Below are 24855 nucleotides of genomic sequence, written 5' to 3'. Positions count from 1 at the left end.
TACTGGCTAAAAATATTACAACATTAATACTAACACTAACCCACAGCTTTAACACAAAGTGGGATAAATATTAAAAATGTACACCTAGCCATAGCATTCTCGAAATATAAAAACCTAAAGGCAATGAGAAAAATATTGAAAGAAGTTGAGGGAGAGGTTGAAACAATTCCTCATACGGAGAAACAGATAACAATTACCTTGACTTCTCTTCAGAAATAATACAAGACAATAGAATGGAGTAAATATTAAAGTGCTTAAAGGAAGAAACAACTAGCTTAGAGATCAAAATTCAGCAAAATGTGCTTCAAAGGTAAAGGAAAAACAACAGCTTTCTCAGAAAATAATAAAAATCGAGGGTCTTCATCACCAGTAGAACTACCCTGCAAGAAATTATCCAAGCAACTGTCCATCTAAAAGGAAAATGAAATTAGTCATAGTCTCAAATCTATATAAAATATGAAGAATATTACAGCATGAAAAAGTTAGATGAAATAAAATCTTTTAGTTTCTGTTATTAGTTGAAGAGGTGATAGTTTGTTCAAAATGACAACATATAATCATATATATAATATACTCATATGTGCTGTAATTATTTATAGCATATGAGTAAGTGAAATGAAGGAAGAAAAAATTTGAATACTCTGTCATAAATTTCTTACACTTCCCATGAAGCAGTGTAGTGCCATTTGAAACTGTACATCAACCATCAAAACTGTGGATGCCAGAAGTAATGGGTGACTCAAAAAGCACAGAAAGAAAAAAGGAAAAAAGTGTAGTTACGTTAATCCAGCTATACCAATAATTGTGATAATTATTTTAGGTGTGACTCATATGAATATACTAATTAAAAAACCACTTAAGTGGATAAAAAAATCAGGACCCAGAAATATGTTGTCTATGTAAAAACTACTCTAAATACAAATATATATTTAAAGGTTAAGGGGTAGAGGGGAATGTCCTCAACTTGATAAAAAATATATACACATAAAATCTACAGCTAACATCATACTTCAGACTTTTATTACCTTTTTAATTAGTAACTATTCTGTGGAGATGTACATCATAACTCCAAGTATATATTGTTTTTCCTGAACTTTCAATTTTTTTTCATGTATTAATTTATATCATAACAGATTCATGATTTTCTATTTTGTCAATTAATTAAGGTTCATTACCATAATTACTAACTTTGATCCTTGTAACCGTCCTGGTTTGGCCAATGGGAATCCCCTTAATTGGTTCTTGTGTCTTTCTTCCATGTCTGCCTCAGTATTTCAGGATTCCTTTCATTTTTGGCACAAGATATCATTTTGTAGCGTTCTTGCCCCAGTCTTTAAATAAGCCTTTCTCTGAAGATATCTGGTTAAATGTAGTGGTGAATATTTAGAAGTCACAATCTAAACTAGGAAATGTTGTTTCTCAGTCCTTTCAGTGGTCAGAGCTAAGGAATATAGTGTGTACACACAAATAATGTATACACATATCATTATGGTACATTATATATTATATACTACACACTTACTTGTATATCTGTTTCTATATTTACTACATATTTTGAAAACCATGAGTTTCCAAGGAAACTTCCAATTCCAATCAATCAGCATAGAGTTTACACATACACATATGTGTTGTTTATATTACATATACACGTACAAAGGCACCTACACATATATTTCATCAGTCTACCTATGCATTATCAATTTCCTATCATTGCTCAGCCTTCCTTCAAGTGGTCACTCACTTAGGCTTTTGCATGAAATGCCATTTTGTCTCTTTTATTCATGTATTTCCTCACTGCACTCTAACCCTGAAACCTATCTTCGTTGTGCCCTGCCCATCTTTTCCCTTCTCACCCTGTTCAGTTGCTTCTACTTCACTTCAGGCTTTCTTCTCTGAGGATGCTCTCCTCAGCCTGACCAGGATCTCACCTTCTTGCTAGATTGCTCCTCACGGTAACGCTCTTCTCATCTTGCAGACACCTTGGGCTGGAGTATCCTTCTCTATGAGTGTTCGTTAGTCTTCTTGAGATCTGAATGACCACACTCATCTACACCTTTACCTGTGCACTTTCCAGAGGTTGTGTAGGCTCTGATGTTTTCAGGATCACCTTGACATCCCATGCATCTCTGCAGGTCTTCTGACACCTTATATTAGGAAGGAAAGGGTGCCTGCGGGCACAGAAGATGATATATCCTTGAAGTCTGCTCCAAAGCCTGAAGAAAGGAATCAAAGCTGATTCCATGCCTTGCCTTTAGCTTTAGGTGTGTCTTGAGGCATCTGACACTTGGCCCGTTATCTATGCAACATGAACTCACAATTGTTCAAACTTTTGTCACTAAACTCAAGACACATGTGCATCTGGCCAAGAATATTCACTTACTGTTGATCTTGTTTATAGAATGTAGTATAAGAGAAGCCAGTATTGATGACACAAAACTGCATCTGTGGATGAGTTTTTTGTGGACCTTCTTCAGTCATATACATCTGAAGGGACTGTGTGATTAGTTATGTGAGAATTACTAAGGAAGCTAAAAGGATCTTAGAGCTTCTTGGCTTCCACAAGTTGAACTTGTCTGGACAGAGTTAACCTCATTTCTTGTGACCAATGCAACCCTGAGTGTGAAATGTCTGGGACATCAGAAATTGAGCCCAGGTATTTCGTACCCTCCATGGAATTGCTGAACAAATTATGATGTAGACTGTCCTTTCTTTGTCCTTTCTTAAAGCTAACTAATCTTGGTACTTGCTAAGACCTTTAAATTTTATAAATTTAATTATTAATACAAATCCAAATCTGTAGCTGCTAGTAGAGTAGAGTGTAAGTTTCATCCATCTTCGTTCTTTAAAAAATGTATGATTAGTTCAGTCTGGGTTTTTTAAAAAAAGATATTTGATCTCTATGTCCCTGTATTCTGTAATCAGGAAACAAGATTGTGCTTCCATGAGTTGACCAACATATGCAAAAGTCTTGATCCAAACTCCTGAGGTCTTTGAAAGATATTGGTTGTGGGAATAAAAGAGACAACTCTGGGAATATAGCCAAGCTTTGTATTCAGACAGGCAATTGAATCTGTGAATCAGTACAAAGAGGAGATAAGTATTTTCTGTCAAAATGTAAAGGACATGACTTAGATGGATTATATACCTGCACTCATCAATTAGTAAGGGAAGCAAGTTCACTTTGTCATTATCTACATCTATGGGATTTGAACAAAACAGGAGAATGCAAAAAGCCCAAGCAGTAGATGTCAGAGAAAGTAAGAATGTACAAGTACTTTCTATTGAATGTCCATAACCTAGAACTGGAAACTATATGGTTGCACAAAAACATTAACTAAGCTAAACTTTTTAAATTACACTCTTTTAATTTTGAGATAATTGCTGATTTGTTAGCAGTTTCAAGAAATAACCCAGAAATTAGATGCATCCTTACTCAATTTCCTGTAATTTCAATATCTTGGAAAATACATACTGTAGTGTGTAGTAGTACTGTATCACTACTAGGCCCTCTAATTGACTACCAAGCTATAGAAGTTTTCCATTACCACAAGCATCCTCATGTTGCCTTTTAAATATACATACTTACTTTCCTTCATTTTCAGCCCTCTTTAACCTTGGCAAGCACTAATCTATTTTAATTTTAATTTAAAGAATATTATGTAAATGTATCCATAAAGTATATGTACTTTGGGGATTACATTTTACCTCAGTAAAATTCTTTGGAGAGTCATTTAGTTTATTATATGAAACAAAAACTTTTTCCCTTTTACATGGCTAAGTAGTATTCCACAGTGTGGATATGCCATTTCTTGCGTAACCATTTACCTCTTGAAGGTTGTTTTCGTTTTTGGTTATTACAAATAAATCTTCTGTAAACATTTGTGTAAAGCCTTGTTTGTTAATAGAAGTTTTTATTTCCCTGAATAAAGACCTGAGAGTGCAATTACTGAGTCACATGGCAGGTATATGTTGAACTGTTTCCAGAGTGTTGGAATTATTTCATATTCTCACTAGTAACATAGTGATATGGCTTCTGCAAAATCTGTTTTGTTACTGGTGTTGTTCCTATGTTTTATTTTAGTGATTCTAATAGGTATAATTGGCATTTTTTATTTTTTAATGCTTAATAATTTTGAAACTGTGTTTTTGGGTTAAATGTCTCTGTGTTTTTTTGCCTACTTTCTAATTGGAACTACTTCTACTGTTGAGTTTTAAGAATTTTTTTTTAACAAATTCTAGGTACTTGTGTTTTGTCAGGTATGGAATTACAAATTTGTAACTTGTTTTCATGTTTTTTCTTAGGAATGCATTATTATTTCTAGAATCATCTTAAAGTTAAAAGAACTGTGAGCAGGTTATATGGAGTTCCCATATACACTTCCACAATTTCTCCTTATAATAACATTTTACATTTATATGTACATTGATAAAAATTAATGAACCAATAGTAGTACATTATTGTAACTGATGTCCATATTTTATTCAGGTTTGTCTTGTTTTAATATAATGTTGTTTTCCTCCTTAGGAATCCCATTAAGTCTGTAGTACTGCATTTAGCAATGATGTCTGTGTGTCCTTCTCTTGTGTCTGATATTTTTTACACCTTCATCCTCATTGCATCCTTTCATGGGTACATTTTATCAATTGATTGATGACTAATGATGTTGACCCTGATTACATGACTGAAGTAGTTTATGAAGTTTCTTTACTATAAAGTTAGTTTTTCTTTTATTCCCCAGTCAACCTCTAATCATGAGAAGAAAGTCATTATGCCAGTCCACATTTAAGAATGGAAAGTTATGCTCCCCATTTTTAGGATGAAATATCTATATCATTTAATCAGAATTCTTCTGCATCAGAGACTTGTCTCCTTTTCCCCATTTATTGATTTACTAAATCATTTATTTATATCCAGATGGCTTCACAATTGAATTCTACCAATTAGTCCAAGAAAAATCAATAACAATACTTCTCAATTTCCTCAAAAAATTGAAGAGGGGAGAATATGTCCAATTCATTTTGTAATGCTAGCACTATCCTGATACCAAATCCAGACAAAGGTATTAGAAGAAAACTACAGATCAATATCCCTGATGAACTTAGACATAACATTCTTTAATAAAATACTAGTAAACTAAATTAAACAACCATTAGAAGTTTCTCTTACCATAATCAAGTAGGATTGATTCCTGGGATGTAAGAATGGTTTAACATATGCGAATCAATAAATATGATATGTCACAATAACAAAATATAGGACAAAAATGATCCACTCAATAGATACAGAAGAAGCATAGACAATAATTCAACAACTTTTTATGATAAACTCTAACAAATTAGATATAGAATGAATGTATTTTTAAGAAAGAAGAAATAAAGCAGAAAGACCACAAAAACTAGCCTACAGCTAACATGATATTCAACTGTGAAAAGTTAAAAACTTTTCTTGAAAGATTAACAACAGAAAAAGAATATCCACTCTTACCACTCCTATTCAATATAATACTGGAAACACTAGAGCAATTAGGAAAAAGAAACAAATAAAAGGTATCCAAATTGGAAAGGAAGAATTTGCATTGCCTCTATTTTCAGATGTCATGATCTAATAAACTACCCCCAAAGAAATGAAAAACACAGTTTCATATACAATAGTTACAAAACCTATGAACAATTTTAACTAAGAATATAAAAGAACCACATGGTTGAAAGTATAAAACAGTGAAGAAGAAATTAAAGTAATATACATAAATTGAATGATATCTCATGTTCGTAAATTAGATTACATATTGTTAAAATGTCCATACTTTCCAATGTGATCTACAGATTCAGTGCAATCCCCATCCAAATTTTGATGACATTTTCCAAAATAGAAAAAATAAGCCTAATAATCAAATAGAAGAGCAGGTGATTCTGAGTAGTCAAAATGATTTTGAGCACAAAGAACAAAGCTAGAGGCATCACCACCATCTGACATCAACATCGAGAAAGCAATAGCCATCAAAACAGCAGGTTCCTGGTGATAGGTGGGAGGTAGACATGAGTAGTAGAGATGGGAAGAACACGGATTAACTATAGATAAGAACAAAGTAACTGGAAGGGAGAGAGAAAATAGGGGCACACCAAGGGGAGGGGTCCCAAGACCAGGTGACAGGAAAGGCACACCTTTTTCAGTGAGAACTGCAGGTTCTACCTGGAGATTGCACTAAGCTACAATATATCCCAAGGTAACCGCTGGAAAATTACCATGATATTATAATATCATTAGCATTGCAGTTTTGACCCTACCTTGTGGGTTTTCACTTGGGATGCACGGAGAGCACAGATGCCCTTTGCCTGCAATTGTGTAACTGGAGCTGTCAATCACACCTGCAAATTATATGACAGAGGAATGAGGGAGAAATGAAACTTGGACCAAATCAGGACATAAAAACAGAGTGAACCCTGCCCCCTCTCTTGGTATGACCTGCTCCACTTTGGTTCTCTAGAGTGTACTTTTGTTTTGTTCAATAAACTTGTTGTGCTTGCTTACTCTATGTGCTCTGTGTCCTCGGACTGAAATCCAGGGTCGCTCCTGTTGAGAACAACCTTCTCTCATATCTTGAGAGTGTACTTTCAGTTTTTGTTGAATAAATCTCCTTGCACTCACAATGCATTTATGTGTCTCAACGGAAATCTTTCCTTTGAGAATACAAGAACCGAAGAAACCTCTATTCACTAACACTGGCATAAAAGATGCATAGACCAATGGAACAGAGAAGAGAGCTCAGAACTAATCCTATGTTTTTAGGGTCAATTGCCTTTCAGAAAAGATGTCAAGAACACACAATGGGCCAAGGATAGTCTCTTAAACAGTGTTGAGAAGACAGAACAACCACATTCAAAAGAATTTTCACAGACCCTTATCTCTCACACTATACCAAAATTAACTCAAAATGGATTGATGAGTTTATATTAAATCTAAAACTGTAAAACTACTAAAAAATGAAAGAAAGCATAGGGGAAGAGCTCCATGACATTGGTCTGAGCAATGATATTTTCAAATACAACCCCCAAAACCTAGGGCACAGAAGCAAAGGAGATAAATGGGATCCAATTAAATGAAAAGAGCTTGTGAATGACAAAGGAAACAATGAACAGAGGAGCAAAGAACATTTGTAAATAGGTCTGATAAGGGTTAACATCCAAAATATATGAGGAACTTAAACACAATAATAAGAAAACAAATAACTCTATTTAAAAATGGGCCAAGAACCTGAACAGATATTTCTTAGAAGAACGAAAGGCCAACAACTGTACAAAAAGATGTTTAACATCACTCATCACGGGACATGCAATTAAAACCATAATGAGATAGCACCTCACTCCTGTTAAAATGTCTATCTTAGTTTCCTTGCATATTCTGAGGTTCTATGTTTAGTTTCACATATTGTTTTAGTTATGTAGGAAATTAAAGACAAACAACATATATCATGTTCTCTGGTTTGAAATTGTCCTTCACACACTAAAGTTCTTTATTTTTTGTTTGTGTATATTCTGGTTATGATACGGTGTCCTTTCATTTCATCATGAAGGGGTCCTTTATGGATTTCTTTCTTTCTTTTATTTTTTTTTCTTTGTACCGGGGATTGAACCCATAACACTGAGCCACATTCCAGGCATTTTTTTACATTTTTATTTTGAGACAGGGTCTCACTAAATTTCTTAGGGCCTTATTTCTTATGGGGGCATCTTCCAGCAAATTTCCTCAGCTTTACTTTATTTGAATGTCCAAATTTCTTCATTTTAAACAAGCTTTATTGAGGTAAATCTGACATGCAATAAACAGCATATATTTGAAGTCTATATTTTGACATCTCTCTTTCCACCTCCCCCCTTCCTCTCTTTTCTCTTCTAAAAATACTACATTTGAATTATGCAGGATCTAGATCAAAGATTTTCAAATTATTTGCAGAAGTAAAATGTCTTACATTATGATGTGTCATTTTTATATGCAAGATGTAAATATTTACCTCTTGGAAAGAAATTTCCAGGTTAAATTAATTTTGAACACATGGCAGAATTCCCGTGATAAATATTCTCAGAAAAGATCTTCAAGAGTTAAAAAAAATATATTGGTAAATATATCCTTTGAACAAATCTGGCAATGCTGGTGATCTAATCCAGGGCCTTGTGCATACGAGGCAATCATTCTACCATTGAACTACATCTGCAGTCCTAAATCTTAAAAAAAAAAAAAAAAAAAAAGTTTGTTAAATAAACATTTCCAAAACCTATATGACTGTTTTGCTATATATCTGTTTCCTCTACCCAGAAGTCCCATCCACCCTTCTTTACCTTAATGCCTCACTTGAGCTGATGTGTACATGTTGTAGGAACAGGTATCCTTGCCCTATAACTTCCATATGGATTCGATTAATGCTAATAAAAGAAAGAGGTAGGTAGAAAGATTTATTCCCTTAGTTCCAACTCTAATGGATCCTTGATGTTTTTGTCCTTAATGGAAAATCACTCCTTCTTTCCACATGATCTTCCATATATAGCTCCTTCTTTTCATGGTCAGGTTAAATTCCCCTCCTTTTATAATTTAGAGCAACACAATTCACAGAAGTGAAAATATGAAACAAGTCTAGGTGCCCATCAATAGATGAATGAATAAAGAAATGTGGTATATAAATATAATTGGTTTTACTCTGCCATAATGAAAAATGTCATTTGCAAATGAAATTGTCATTTGCAGGTAAATAGATAAAACTGTAGAATTTCATGCTAAGTGAAAAAAGTCAGACACAGAAAATCAGGGCCAAAGGTTTTCTCTCATTTGCAGGAGAGAGAGAGAGAGAGAGAGAGAGAGAGAGAGAGAGAGAGAGAGAGAGAGAGAGAGAGAAAATGAATATATAAAAGGGGGTATATCCTTTTGGGTAATTTAATAATAGTTAAGTTCTCCTGGAAACATAGTCTCTTAGTACTTTTTCCATTTCTTTTCAGAGTAGCTATTATCATCTGTTACAGCCCTAGAGTACCAGGGACTATAACTCAGAGAACTTGAGTGCTTTGGAGAGCATGGAATCTAGTTCATGGTCATGGTATTTAGTGCCAACTCTTACAAAACTTTGTTTTGAAAATTTTATTGATCACTAGGTTTCTTCACTTGTACAATGAATCATCATATCTGGTGATTCCTAAAGTTCTAAACTCTTACATTCCAATTTCTTAGCCACAGTACAAACTACGCTATTGAGCTTCTAGAGATTCACAACCTCACATTCTTCAATGTAAATTTGCATGATTTTATTTATAGTTAAGCTCAAAGACTTAGAAAACTAATCACAACCTTTAATTTACACTGAAAATTAAAAAATAAAAATAGTTATTTAAACTTTTTTTCTTCAAAAGCAGCATCACATAGTATATAAAGTCAACTCTACACAATCAACTGGGTAGATATTGGGAGTTAAACCGAAATTTTCATTAATTTTAGTGAATTAATTTTGTATGCTTATGATTCAAAAGCTAAGCTAGAGATGAGATTGGCATGAAAAATTCAGAAATCTATAACATACATATGCACACAAACAAACACATACACATGCATGCACACACAGGTTTCTGCTTATTTACATCCAATCAAACTAAGATATACACAGTAACCAAACCAAGCACATTTGGTAAATCTCAGTCCAATTATGCAGAACATGTGCTGGCATGGTATTGATATCACTTAATAATTGTTCTTGGGTGTTTAACTGTATGTGTTTCTCAGTCTTCCACTTGAAATTCCTTACAAGATGTCTGCTATGTCTGAGATTATTATTATTTTATAATAATAGAGAATTAAGAAGATGATTGGAGACCTCCTAGGTTGCTTGTAGTTAAATAAGTCTAATTTCCTTAATACTGTCTATGATCTATATATTACTTAGTTTTTCTCAAGGCCATAAAGACAAATGCTTAGAAATATTGAACTAGTGGCAAGGAAGTTGGTAGTAAAGTGCATAATTAAAGAATGAGAACTATCTAGTAAAATGACTGTGAAAAAGTCACAGAATCTTTATCAATGCTGCTTCCTAAACTGACAAATTACTTTCAAATTATTATTTAAATTATGCCATTCTTAAATATGGTCACGTATACCAATAAAACACCATCTGGAAGCATGGATGGAAAAGTAACTACCAATCTTCTTTATATATTTTAATTAGCATTTAGTCTGAGTTATACTTATGACTTCATTTGTATTAAATATTTATAGGTCACAGCTATTGCTGAATATTTATAGCACTGGACACCATGAATTGGATTTCAAAGGGAAAGCACAAAATTGCCTGTCCTTTCTTGGACACCTACACAACTTTGGCATTGCTTTATGGGGAGGGATATTAACTATTTTTTTCTTGTCTCAATAAAGACTCCAAAAGTCAATTTGATACTTTAATATATTTCTATTGCCTTAATCTGCTAAATTCTCTTGTATAAATCCTCTAATAGTATTACTCAAAGGCCAGTGTATTATAGGGCATAAAACCACATGCACAGCCAACTTCCTGGGTTCAAACCTAACTCTATAAGCAGGTAATTAGTGAACATCTCTTTACACAATTTTTCTAGCAACAAAACGGGAATTGGTTGCTACTAGGAATACATGTAAATATGCACATACACACATATGCAGAGATAAATAAGCGTAAGTTTGGCTGACATGTGGTCAACATTACATAGGAATTTATCCTTCTTGCATGGTTCACTTATTCTCATTTCCTTTGACTCTGTTGTCTATATAATTTATTTAACCTTTTATACTTTTATCCACAACATTTTTACTACATATCTTACCCAATTTCTATAAGAAAAATAATTTTATTTCTTTTAGAAAAATAATTTATTTCTATGAAGTTTTTTCCTAATACAATTTTCCCTTTAGATTAAAACATAAGAATATTCCACAAAATCTAATGTCTAAAATAACACATACTAAATACTACCAACTATCATTTATTTATATGCACTATTTATTTGTCCTCATTCTATATGATCAAAATTTCAAGATTTAGAAGAGCAAGTAGTGTGCATGTGTGTGAAGCAAATGGTTAAGCATTAGTCATTTTTATATTTTTATCTAAGTATTTTAAATGTTTTTTCTTATTATAAGAAGAGTTTTATAATTCAAATTTTCTTGATCTCTGTGTTGCAGTGGACATGGTAAACATGGAAGTGTTCAGCAAAACATTGAAAATCTGTGTTCTTGGTATTCCCAGTCCACACATTTCATGTATGGATGATGGTCCTCATCTTTTTCAAATACAGTATTTATAACTAATGAAACTGTGAGATTTAAGGACATATCCTTTTACAATTACTGCAAAGTTTAGTTACTTACCTTTAAATATATAATGTCTTGAAATTTATCTGCACAAATTTATCAAAAAGTTTGTAAAAATTTCTAGCTGGCAGCAACATTTCATCCCTTGGAAACCCGTGCTGTGGTGTGGTCACATGAATATCAACAGCCTAGGGAACCAAGTCTTGGGATTGTTTTAATATCATCTTTTAGTATCATGTACTTTTCCAGAGACACTGTACTAACAGCATCGAGGCAACTTTCAAAGAGATTTAGATTGTTTTAGTGACCTTCTTCACATCTCGCGTGAGTCTATCAAAACAATATCTCTTCTCCTTCCTGAAAACTTTATGAGCCTGTATGCTTATAGCTCAGTCTTATGTTTCACAATACCAAAACTTCCTTTAGGAGGGGCATATTGCTTCTCTTCGCATTTTGCTCAGTTAGTCCTGTGTCTGCTTTTATTGCTCAGTAATTCAATTAATCCTAATTGTTCTCATCTTTATTATCACCTCCTCCCATGGGAAGTTTCCTATTATAATAATATATTGGATGACTTAAAGTTTTTTCATTGACTCTATAGTAGGACCAATTTAAGGTGTTTTATTGAAATGCAAATTTCATACCTTTAAAATTTTAATGTACTTTTGAATATATATGCTTAATTAAAAGACATGCATAGGAGGGGAGAAAGACATCAAGACAATCATACTATCCTTTTTTCTGAAACCATTTTTAGCAGAGAGGACCTTCTACTTGTGTAAATACACCTCATTATGTTGGTTAAAAAAATTCAAGGTAAATTGGAAACTGAGATGACAAAAACTCACAAATGTTCCAGGCACAAATAAGAATCAATTCTACTTATTTTTAACACTCTACTCTTTGTAACTCTATGCTAATCCACGATTAAGAATGCAGGGTAGTATGTTTATATGGAAATCAAAAGTTTGCCTTTGCTCAATTTCATTTCTGAGAATTTGTAGATGAATTGAAAATTGAAAATTTACTTGTAACTCTACGATTGGTGCAATGATTTTGGAAAGATGGGACACTGCAGATTTCAGACAATGAAGGTAATTCATAAGCCGTTGTAAAGCTCTGTAGAACACTTTCTCCTAAATGTGTAAGGTATTAGCATATTAGTCACTTAAAAAACTCACAGAACATTTTTTTTTTTAATCTATGGAAACTAAGAGAGAGAAGGTGGAATGTTTAGAAGGGAAGGGAAATGTGTGTACTACTTGGTGATATCATAGCACTGTAAAAGGAGAGGTGACAAAGGGTGAAAAAGGAGGACCCAATGGAAGCACCAAGGTAAAGGGAAAGGAAATAAGAACTTTTGTGTTTTATTGCAAGAGGCCAGGTGTGAGAACTTTTTTCTTAATGGTAGCATCTCCCCCTGAGTGTCATAGTGAATTCTTGAACCGGAACTAATCCAGACTCACACAAATGGGTCACTGTTTTTGTTGTTGTTTGTTTGTTTTTAATGCAGGAAAGTGAAAGTGCCAATTTAAGGTACATATTCCCATGTTGTCTTTTCATATTATTTTATGCCTATTTCAGTGAATAAATAATTGAATAAGTCAAAAGCATGTTTGCTTTAAAGGTACACTAACATCATTTCAGATACTAACCATGCTTTTCCTTATTAGACATAAGAGAGCAGATGCACACTTTAGTTGTTACCAAAAAAGTTACAGGTTCCCGAACCAAAAATTGTTCACTGAATGTCCCTGTGTTATATATTCACTACCATTTTCCTAAAAGATTGAGACTGGCACACTGTTATTAATAAGTAAGCTCATTGTGGGTATCTTTTCTCTTTTAAATAAAGATCTACTACAGTTTTTGAGAGTAAGATATTCCTTCACATGTCTTATTAGAAAATAGGAACTCAAAACATGAAATTGATGATAAAATTTGTAATTCAAACTTTTTGATACATGTTCATCTTATTATTCACTTTATATTTAAGCTATGTTGTATATGCTTCTTAAATATAAAATCATTACTCTTACAGCAAGATGGGATTATGCAATGTTCTTATGTCAAAATAAAGTTATATAAAAACAAATAAAAATTTGTGAATGATTCTAGCCTAATCTTCCTAAAAGATAAATAATTTCCTTACTGTGAAGGGGAAAATAAACTTCAGTTTTCACAGAGTGAAACAGTATACCAAAAGCAATCATCTTATCCTCAAAATAAATATTTATTTCTATATCACAGACTTTTTTTCTTCTTCAAAAGTTCATTCTTCCTAAAAGGGCTAGTAGGAATTAGTAGTGGAAACTTGATGAATTAGAATTTGTCTTTCATGAGGACAGGATTTGATGTCATTTACCACCTCTTCCCAGTGTCCCAGGCATGCCTAGTCTAGAGTAGTTGACAAATAAGCATTAATAAATCAATAAATTGTGATCACTTAAATTCAATCTTGAATAAGTTCTGTATCATGTTGGGAATTTTTTTTAGGAGGGGATGGCTGAAATATTTCTACATATACATGAGATTATATATTTAATGATTAAAATGAATCAATTCATTTAGTTGTTAAAACTGTACCACACAACTCAGGAGGCTGAGGTGGGAGGATCACAAGTTCAAAGCCCCAGCAACTCACTGAGGCTGTGTTATGCCTTAGTAAGACTTAGTTAGACCCTGTCTCAAAAAAAAAAAAAAAAAAAAAAAAAAAAAGGCTAGGGATGTTCCTTAGTGGTTAAGTGCACCTGGGTTTAATACCCAAATCAAAGTGTAGTATTCTAGAATTCTAGAGGCAGCTTAAATTGTATTTTTTTCTTCAATCATATCATTGCAGTGATGCCTTAAATCACCTTATTAAAATGTTTTTACATTGTATTTATATTACATATTTAAAATTATATTTTAAAAAAAGGCTTATACAGTCTCTTTCTCATGAAATCTTTGATAACATTTTTAAAACTTCAATGTAACAGAAGAATTTTGTTTCAGTTCTCATGGTTTTTTTATGTTAATACTATAAAAGAAACAAATGTAGATTTCTAAATAAAAATCTTAGGTGAAAATCTTATTTCTTAGGAGTCCTTTCACTTTCAAAACTTGTCAATTCCATTCAGAATTTTTCTAGAAAATCTGCAAGCTATCCCTAGTATGAGGCAATTATTTATGACTACACTGAACATTTCTCTTTTGCACTTCTTGAGTTACATTAAAGATTTACTTACTTTTATGAAGTCCAATGCTCATGAGTTATTCGGCTTTTTTTTTTTTTCTACCATCAAATGTTAGAATCATAAAATTTAAATGGTTGAAATCAATTTTGAAAGTCTTTTATATTTTTGTTTCCTATTTGTTGAAAGGAAAACAATTTTCAGTCTGAAAAAAATCATACTCCATTCAAAAGTTTAAGTTTCTGTTAAAGAACATGGGGGTTGTGTTTCTTTAAGGTAAACTTTTATGATTGTCATCAAGAATTTTTTTTCAACATGTTGTCCCAAACTCTTTTTTTCCCTAATGCAAAAAGTGAGCTATTTTCTTTCACGAGCTATGTAGATATTTCTACTAACCCATCTGGCTTAGAAACCAGTTTGAATTATAATGAGGCAATATTATTTACTATATTTGTTGTAGCACATTTTTTAATGTTTGTACTGTCTTGATAATTCTTTCTATGAATGAGTGAAATTATCTTTGTCTTTCTGGAGAACATGGACAGAAGAGTTGGCACTTAATCAGTCAGCAAAGCTCAAACCTGTGGAAGCTTAACGTCTGCAAATGCAGAGAGAAGCACCCTAGACTTTAAACAAGGAGCTAGATCAAACTGGTCATCATGAGCTCTCTGCTCGAGATAATCAGATAAGAGTACTTTATTATGTTTAAAGAAGAAGTAATAGAATAAATAGCACATTTAGGATCTTTAAAGAGTTAATTCAAACCCATAGAGACAGAATAATAATCATAGTGAACAATAAAATAATGGTGTTATTATGAAATATGCTCATTTGGTAAATATTAACTCAATTCCTTTCTTTGCAGGTTTGTCTGTATGATTTTTTTTTGTTTGTTTTGTTAGATTAGGTCATATGAGGAGAAAAACATACTCCAGATACTTCAGATCCATATTTTCCTGAAATGTAGAATATGAGAAAATATTTTCTTAGAATATTCATAATGTTTGCATTTGGTTGACTTTAGTTTTATTTGAGGCAAAAAAAAAAAAATTCGCTTGACTGGGAATTATCAGGAGATGAGTGTTTCAGATGGGTGCCCACTCATTCTGTTTCCCCTCGGGATTTCCCTTGTGCAAATGAATGATTGATCACACAAGGTGTAAGTCATTAAAGGAAAAGAGCAAATTTACAGAATGGTATAGATTTTCAGAGGTCTTAATTAAAGTTCACAGAAGTTTAGAAAATTGAGAAATGCCCTCTTTTGACACTTTGTCTACTCTATTACTTGGTTTCTGATTTAAATGTGTGTTTAATTAGTTATTATTAGTATTCAATAGCCTAGAGAGAATTGGAATGAATGTTCCCTGGTTGGGAGGTGATTTATCACTGTTGAGGAAAGTGAAGGGTTATTGACTAAGGGGTTGTAGCCTTCTCCAAAACTTTTCACTTCCCACAACATCATCAGTCTTGAAGCAATGAGATTGGAGACAACAGAAATTGCATGTTCTCTTTCTAGGAGTTCCATAGATATTTTTTCTCATTTCTCATACATTATAAACCAAATCCTAAGTGGTATCTGAAGTCAAGGACAAAAAAAGAAAAAAAAAAAAAAGCAAACACTGAGAAGCATAACTTAAAAGCTAATGTTGAATTAGTTCCTAGAAGTTTCTGTGTTTGTCTTTTTGTGTCTGACAGATATTCTTAGCTTATAAAGGTGATGCTCCTTCTAGTATCATGCTGAGAACTGCCCATTTGACTTCTAAACCAAGGTGAAATCTTTATTTTTTTTCCTAGTTAGGAAAGTGTCCTTCTATTCATCCTCCCATATATTTGGGAAAGATATTTCAAGTATAAACAGTTAAGGGAGACAAACATTGTTGAGTTCGTTTAATAAGCTCCTTGGTTGCAAACACAACCTATCTAATCATGTAGGATTAAGAGTTTAGAAACTTTTTCTCTGTAGAGTCCTGTACTATTCTTTGAAACTGAAGCTGCTTTTGAGGCATGAAATGCAAAGGTGGCATTTTGGATCAATAATATTCCATCTCCTAGAAAGAGCTCTTATATTGAACTATTCCTAAGGGGAAAGATTACTTTGGGGTTTAAATTTGCAGCTTGGTCTTATTGCTTTTTCCCTCAATAGAATTCATTTTACTTGTAACTTGGGGTCTTGTAGGTCTCCTACCTAGCATTTTTTTTTTAAATCTGACAATTAAAGTCCTGGTTCATAAGCTTAGCAAGTTTTACAAGTTAGAGGTCAAAGGATACATACAGAGATGTACATAAAAAGAACTCAACCTCATGTACGGTGATGATACAACCCCTTTCTCCTTTCTCTGAAAGCAAGATTCTGTTCTTTAAATTGTTTGAACCAAACTGTTTTCTGGGTGGGCAGAATAATTAGAAGTCAACCAGATGCACAAAAGCCTGACAAATTTCCCCTGAAATTGAACCACAATCAGTCTGTCTAAGCCTAGCCTCAATCTTATAGATATATAAATGTATTAGTAGTGACGTGTTTCCCACTAGAAATATAATTTAAACATAAAGTGTAAGGCAAAGAGCTTTATTTTAAATCTCTAATCAGGCTCATTAAAGATGATTTGTCAAAACCCTTTCTTTGGCTTGTCAACAACTACCAGGTAGTGTAGAGTTCAGTTACCTGAGAGAACTGTCATAGGAAGGGACACTTTCTGCAGAGATACAAGTCACTTTATTGAGGAAGAAAATTGAGATTTGGCCTTATGTTTTCTATGAAATGTACTGTCTCATTAAAGAAAAAAAAAACCCACAAGGCTTTACTTATTATCAATGAAAACACATATTAGGAAAAATTAATGATTCAGTTTTTAATTAATAGGAAGAAACTGTAATATCTCACATAATCATAAGCATTTATATTTAAGAATCTATGAGAATTTGAGAATTTGCTTGTTATTTTTGCTCAGGTTCTGGGCAGATAGACATAAGGTACTCCCTGGCAACCCCATTTAGGAGTGCACATTATTGGATAAAAGAAGGAAGCATGACTAAAAAAGAAATATGCTCAGAGAACCACAGTGCCTAAACTGTTAGAATGTGTCAAGCATTTCAGATATTTACTTTAAAAGCATATAAAGAATAGCTAAACTATGGAAACAACCTAGGTGCCCTTCAACAGATGAATGTATAAATAAAATGTGGTATATATACCCAGTGGAATATTTCTTAGTCTTATAGAATAAAATTATGGCATTTGCTGGTAAATGGATGAAACTGGAGAATATTATGCTAAGTGAAATAAGCCAGTCCCAAAGAACCAAAGACCAAATGTTTTCTCTGATACGTGGATGCTAATTCACAATAAGGGGGGCTAGGGAAGAATAGAAGTACTTTGGATTAGACAGAGGGGGTATAGGAAGGATAGCAAAATGAATTAACCATTATTACCCTGTATGCATATATGATTACATAATCATTATAACTCTACATCATGTATAACCAGAAGAATGAGAGATTATTCTCCATTTATATATGATGTGTCAAAATGCATTCTACTGTCATGTATAGTTAATTAGAACAAATAAATTTTTTAAAAAAACATATGCAGATAATCTGTATGATTTAAAACTGGTTTTTATTTTTTTTCAGAAACTAGTCATTGAATAATTGGTTATTTAAATCAAATAATTCAATCTCTAATTTACTATTTAGAATCTAAATGAAATTTACCCTCATTCTCTTTCTGGCTGCAATGACTAGAAAATTAGGCATAAAATATCTGTTTAATAATTTTTCTTTTTGGTTGACTAGAGTTCAATCTTGTTTATCTTTAGGATAAATACCTTATATTAAAAAATTCTGATTGAAGCTGGGCATTGCGGCTCATACCTGTAATCCCAGCATCTTAGGAGGCTGAGGCAGGAGGATCATGAGTTCAAAACCAGCCTCAGCAAAAGCAAGGAGCTAAGCAATTCAGTGAGACCCTGTCTCTAAATAAAATACAAAATAGGATTGGAGAAGTGACTCAGTAGTTGATGTCAAAGCTGGTACAAAAAAAAATTCTGGTTGCACAGATATGTATAGGTAACATAAAAAGATCCAGTAAAAAAATCTGATTTGTTTGTTCCAGTGTTAGCCAAGTTAAGCAATTTTTTTGCTTTCAGTTTCTTATATGTAAAACCTCATCCTCTGATGAAATTGTTTTGTGAAAAATCAGAAATTTATTGATGGTTTTCACCTTTTAAATCAATAATTAAAGTCTTTTTCTTTCTCATCTTAGTGGTGGAAAGAAAAGAAACAATTGCTAGGAAAATGTTAACGATCATAAGAAGAATGGCACATGAGTTCTTATAAGACTTAAAAATACGAAAAATAGCCTTTGGTTTATAATTCCAATTTTTTAAATCAAGCCAAAGTAATTAGTAGCAGCCACAAATGGAATGTTGATGTAATTTTTTGGCAGCGAGAAACAAATTTGTGAGATTTCTATTAATTTCACTGCCTTATGAATTGGGTAAAAGTTACAGTGTTATCATTTTTAAGTGGAAGATTTGTTTTTGAATTATGTTCCTATTTTATAGAAGACAACATTCTAAATTGATTCAACGTATACTTTGCCTTACAAAACTCTCTAGGGATCCAGTGTTCACAAACAATACCCTTCTTTGTATGGAGAAAAATTAGTTTACAAGAGGCAGAAGATAAACCTAGAAGTAGGTGGCTTTCAAAATTACTGCATCATGGATGGCTGAGTATATAAATCATATTTTAACATGTTAGAATCCATATAAAATTTCCTTCAGAATCACACGTAGGTTATTGCATTGACTTCCTGGAAGAACAAAGAGAATGCTCTGTTTTAGATACCAACACCCATTGAAAGAAAGTGCCCTTACACTAATTGGAATAAATTTCTACCTTCCTGGTTTTAAGTCAGTGCTGCTCAAGATTTTTTTTCTGATAATGTGGCAAGAGTAGCCTCACTTTCATCTATTAATGTCATCTCTTGTGTGCCTGCAAAATTTGCCAGAACTGATTAGAGCAGATATTAAATGATAATTGGACATTTAGTGCTCGTCAAACAGAAAGTGACAGATGGGGCACTAATTAAATTATAGTTCTGACATTATTCACAATGGTTTATGACTCTTCGGTGATGACCTTCATGCATCTCTTCTCCATGATTTTTTCTTTCGGTGGGGAAAGAGAGATAGGAGGTTGATTGGTACAAAGAAAAACTATTGTTTAAAAACACTGAACAGAACTCACAGAAATGTAAAATGTCTAATTTTTAAAACCTATCTATCAAGATAAAACATTGTCCTGTGGAAAAATGAATAATCACAAAACAAAGAGAAAACTTACTATGAAGCTAATGAAGGGGGAAGAAAATATCTAGGTAATCCTGAAGAATACACAAAGAGATTACAATGACCCTATTTCTGGAAAGGGTAAAGACTTTGTTCTGATTAGAATAAAAAAATATAATTCTGATATCAGAAATGAGGGTGCAGTGATTTTTTATAATGCCTTTTTTTGTTTGTTAACTCAAGCTTATATTACTAGTTATCTCCACCAGCTAAATGAAGAACCTTGTTGAAAAGATGCAGGGGAGGGGGATTAAAAGAGACTCTAAGCCACAGTTGCTGAAGCAGAACTGCATTTTCCTTTTCAATTAAAAGAGAAAACACAGTGTTGATTGCTTTCTAACTTTAGTTTCTTAATTTTACTCCAGCATTTAGTAGTTGTCTTAAAAAAACAAAAACAAAAAAAAAAAAACTACAATTTTCTAAGTATACTTTCTGCTGGTACAAATGCACAGTTTTAGTTACTATTAATTGTAAGCCCAGGTCTTATGACCAGCTACAACCCATATTCTCCCCCTTCCTATTATAAAATGAGCAAAAAAGGAGGATTGCTTATTTGTTTGAATTGATGTAATCTCTTCAATATATATAGGTACATAAAAGATAGTGAATGAAGGTACAGTTTTGCCTCAATACATTCTACATTGTAGATATGATAATCAGCTAGCATATAAATGTTACATAGAATGTACATAGACATGGGACTCTAGTTTTGTCTAGCTCTCCATATGAATTTGGAGAAATTTCTTTACCCAGAGGGGCCTTAGTTTGTCATTAATAAAATTCATGACTTCAGTAAATGGAAGTTCTTTCATACTGTTAAAAGTCTTATACTTTTTGTTGATGACTTGAGTTTCAGGTCAGTGGAATCAGTGTTATTTCAATAGCAGTTTATTTCTAAAGAAAACTTAATGTATTACCAATTACATAATAGGTCCCGTAATGCTCAAATAAATGCAAATGTACTCACTTAACTGAACAATAGTGTTTAGAAAATATTCTGGTTAACAACAGGCTATTCAGCTATTCAAAATCTTTACAGTGCTTCTTGTTTTCATGTTTGTTGTTGAATGATGAATGGATAACTATACCAGCTACGGTTGTACATGTTGAGAATGTTTGTGTATGTTTTTACAGGTCTTTTTTATTATGCATTCTTTTGCTGTTAGGATATTTCTCCATTATCTTGCTGAACATAAGCAACATTATGTCATTTGCTTTTCTGTTCTGATAACTCTATTGAAGTAGAATGTAAAGTTATTAGACTGTGACATGCTCTAGACAAACTTAAGAGACTATGATTTCCCATATCTGTTCCTGAGTGTACACATATTTAAAATTATTTGCCACAACTTTGTTTGTTTTCTTTGTTCATTTATTTATTATGATTTTCCAGGTAGACACAACTGGCTCCCTGATATAAAATTTCTGGTATTTTCTCAGTTTTTCTTTACAAATTACATTGGAACATCTCTCTTCTGTCCCTTCTTCATTTTCCTTGGTTTTTGAGAAATCACCATTACCAAAGTGTTTCTATATTTCCAACTGGAATTCAAGTCAGTACTGGGGAATGAATGTCAGTAACTGGAGACTAAGGTTAAACTAAAACTCTGGGTAATTTCTTTCCATTGTCCTACTTACCTGGGCATTAATATTCCAGTTTCAATTTGCATATGATTCTCCTTCATAGAAAACTTGCAAATAAAATAGTAGCCATATGGTTTCCTGCTTTCCATTTTTAAAATATTTTAACAATGTATCTGATTTGTGTAGTAAAAATATTTTCTTTTTTTGGAGGGAGGGCACTGAGGATTGAACTCAAGGGCAGTTGACCACTGAGCCACATCCCCAGTCCTATTTTGTATTTTATTTAGAGACAGGGTCTCACTGAGTTGCTTAGTGCCTCATTTTTGCTGAGGCTGGCTTTGAACTTGAGATCCTCCTGCCTCAGCCTCTGGAGCCGCTGGGATTACATTGCTTGCTTCTTACACTAAGCGTGACTGAGGAGGCCTTCTGTTTTGTCCTCATCATATTTCATGAGCTTATTTTGCCTCTCACACTATGAAATACACACCTATGATTTAGAGCTAATGTGATAAACTGATTTTCAACCTTACACATACCAAATCTTTTTTTTTTTTTAACTTACAGCATCATTTGTGTAAGTAGTGGAAGAGTTAAAGGCAAAGGAATTTAACTATGATTAGCTTGTTATTTTAAATTGAGCTAATTATAGAATATTAAAACTTTAATGCTATATATTTGGCTAATTGGTATCATTAGCTTTGATTAATAATTTAAATATCAATAATTTGCATTATTCCAGTTAATACATTCTTTTTTTTTAAATTAATTTTTATTGTAAACAAATGGGATATATTTTGTTTCTCTGTTTGTACCTGAAGTAGAGGCATACCATTTTTGTAATCATACATTTACATAGGGTAATAGTTTTTGATTCAGTTATTTATTTTCTTCCCCCCACCCCTCCCACCCCTCTTATCCTTCTATTCAGTCTCTCCTTCCTCCATTCTTGCCCCCCTCCCACCCCCCATTATGTGTCATCATCCACTTTGGTTTTTTTGAGATTGGCTTATCTCACTTAGCATGATATTCTCCAATTTCATCCATTTGCCTGCAAATGCCATAATTTTATTATTTTTTATGGCTGAGTAATATTCCATTGTGTATATATATATATATACCACAGTTTCTTTATTCATTCATCCATTGAAAGGCATCTAGGTTGGTTCCACAATCTGGCTAATCTTCAAAATCTAGAGAAGCAAAAGGAGTAAGATATTATCAATGGAGTGACAGCATTAACTATATCCACAGGAGAATCTAATATTCTAATATTTTATATATATATATATATATATATATATATATATATATATATACTGGTTGGATTTGGCCAATGAAGTATGGTTAGTTATTGATCTAAATATTCAAAAATGTTTATTTGTACACTTAAAATGGTTAAAATGATAAAGATTATGTTATATATGTATTTTACCACATTAAACAAAACACAATATTTCAAAGCAGATTATCTTACATTTCACCTATCCTTATTATAAGAAAGAGCTGAGTAATCGAATATCTACTTTTAAAGTAATAATGAACAATGGTTAACATATGGTCTGACAAATAAAAATTTTGTTGAATTATTGGAATATGATAATGAGAAGTCAAGAGAAAACAAGTGAGATTATAGTCATGTGCTATATCAAGACATTTGGTACTCCCAAAAGATTATAATGGAGCTGTAAAATCCCTTTCATCTTGTGTTTTTGCTGAAACTTTCCTAGGGTTGAGATGTGTTTAGATACACATACACTTAATTTTATGTTACAGTTGTCTGCATTATTCACTGCAATAACTTGCTCTTCGGTTTTGCAAACAAGAAACAATAGACCACAGCTTAGAGCCCACCTAAGTTGGGGTATACACACTCTATGATGCTCATACAACAAAATCACCTAACCACACATTTCTCAGAACATATCCCGTTTTTAAGTGATAACATGAGTGTAGTAGAATTTGAGGATGATATCACTTGCAAATCTGAGCTCTGCGCTTTAAGAAAACTGTAGTTAGTCAGGTATCTGTTTGAGAAAGATGAGACTTACAGGTAAACACCCTCCAAAGATATTTATGTCATTACAGAATCTAGTTTACACAGTTCAAATATACAATACCTGAAATATTTGAAGTGTTTTTAGCAGAGGAATGTAAGATCCAAATGTTTTTGTTTTTCTCATAATTAAGAAACAAAACCCCAAGGATGCTTTCTATATGAACCCACCTCATCCTTATTTCCAGTTGGTTTCTTAAGAAATTGGTTATTCTCACTTCTCTTCTTTTTTCTTACTTGCCCAATGTGAAAGTTTTGAAAACTGATAAAATATGAGTCCCCTTCTCAGAATGCTCAGTTATTCTACATAAAGTAATAGTTGAATGGAATGAGAGCAATCAGATGTCAAATTTTCAAGCCTGAAAATAACCAACTACTCTGCTATCCACTAGAATATCCTGTCCACGGTATGTAGACTAAGTCAAAACAGATGAATTTTGTCTTTTCCCAGTACTTTCCTCACCTCTTTACCGAGAAACAATTGACGTGATAAATTACACGTTTTTAAAAATGTAATTTTATTAGTTTTGACAGGTACACATATATGAAACCATCACCAATGTTAAGATAATATACATATCCACCAGCTCCAACATTTTTCTTCACCATTCTTCATTCCATTCTGCCCCTTCCTGTTCCTCCCGCATCTCGTGCAAAGGGAAACTGATCTACATTACCTCACTCTATGTTAATTTGCATTCTCTAGAAAGTTACACAGTGGATGCTACAGTTTTTTTTTTTTTTTCACTCAGCATGGTATCTTGATGTTAATACATACTATTAGGTTCAGAAGAGTTTATTTATTTTTATTGCTGAGTTGTATTTTATTTTATAGATACCCCACAATTTGTTTATCCACTCACTTTCTTAAAGTCATTTGGTTTGTTTCTATATTTTGGCTGTTACAAATAAAACTGATATGAACATTTCGAACTTGTTTGAATAAAGAAATACTTATGGTGGTCAGTCCCAGTGAATGGGGAGAATGAGACAGCTCACAAGTTCAAGGTCAGCCTTGAACAAAACCACCAGTGACTTAGCCAGACTCTTTTTCATGACAAAAAATTAAATGGGCTGAGGTCGTTGCTCAGTAGTAAAATGCCACTGGTTTCAATCCCTAATATTCATACCCTACCCCCACCAAAAATAAAAAAAAGAAAGAAAAGAAATATCTGCAATGAATTGACATGGTGTGGGATCTATATATATTAGGTAAAGTTTGCTTTCTTCCAATTATTTTTACTCAAGCTACTCAGTAATTAAAATAATTGGAGGAGGGAATGGGAAGTATTATCAATGGAGTTTTGTTTAAACAGAGGAGAGCCATGCACTCCCAGGGTGGAGTTCCTACAGAGTTCTAAGTGGGAAGTTTCAGAG

Source organism: Sciurus carolinensis, chromosome 8, assembly GCF_902686445.1.
Source record: "Sciurus carolinensis chromosome 8, mSciCar1.2, whole genome shotgun sequence".
Classification (NCBI taxonomy): Eukaryota; Metazoa; Chordata; class Mammalia; order Rodentia; family Sciuridae; genus Sciurus; species Sciurus carolinensis.
The sequence above is the reverse complement of the archived record's forward strand: the minus strand, read 5'-3'. Positions refer to the sequence as shown.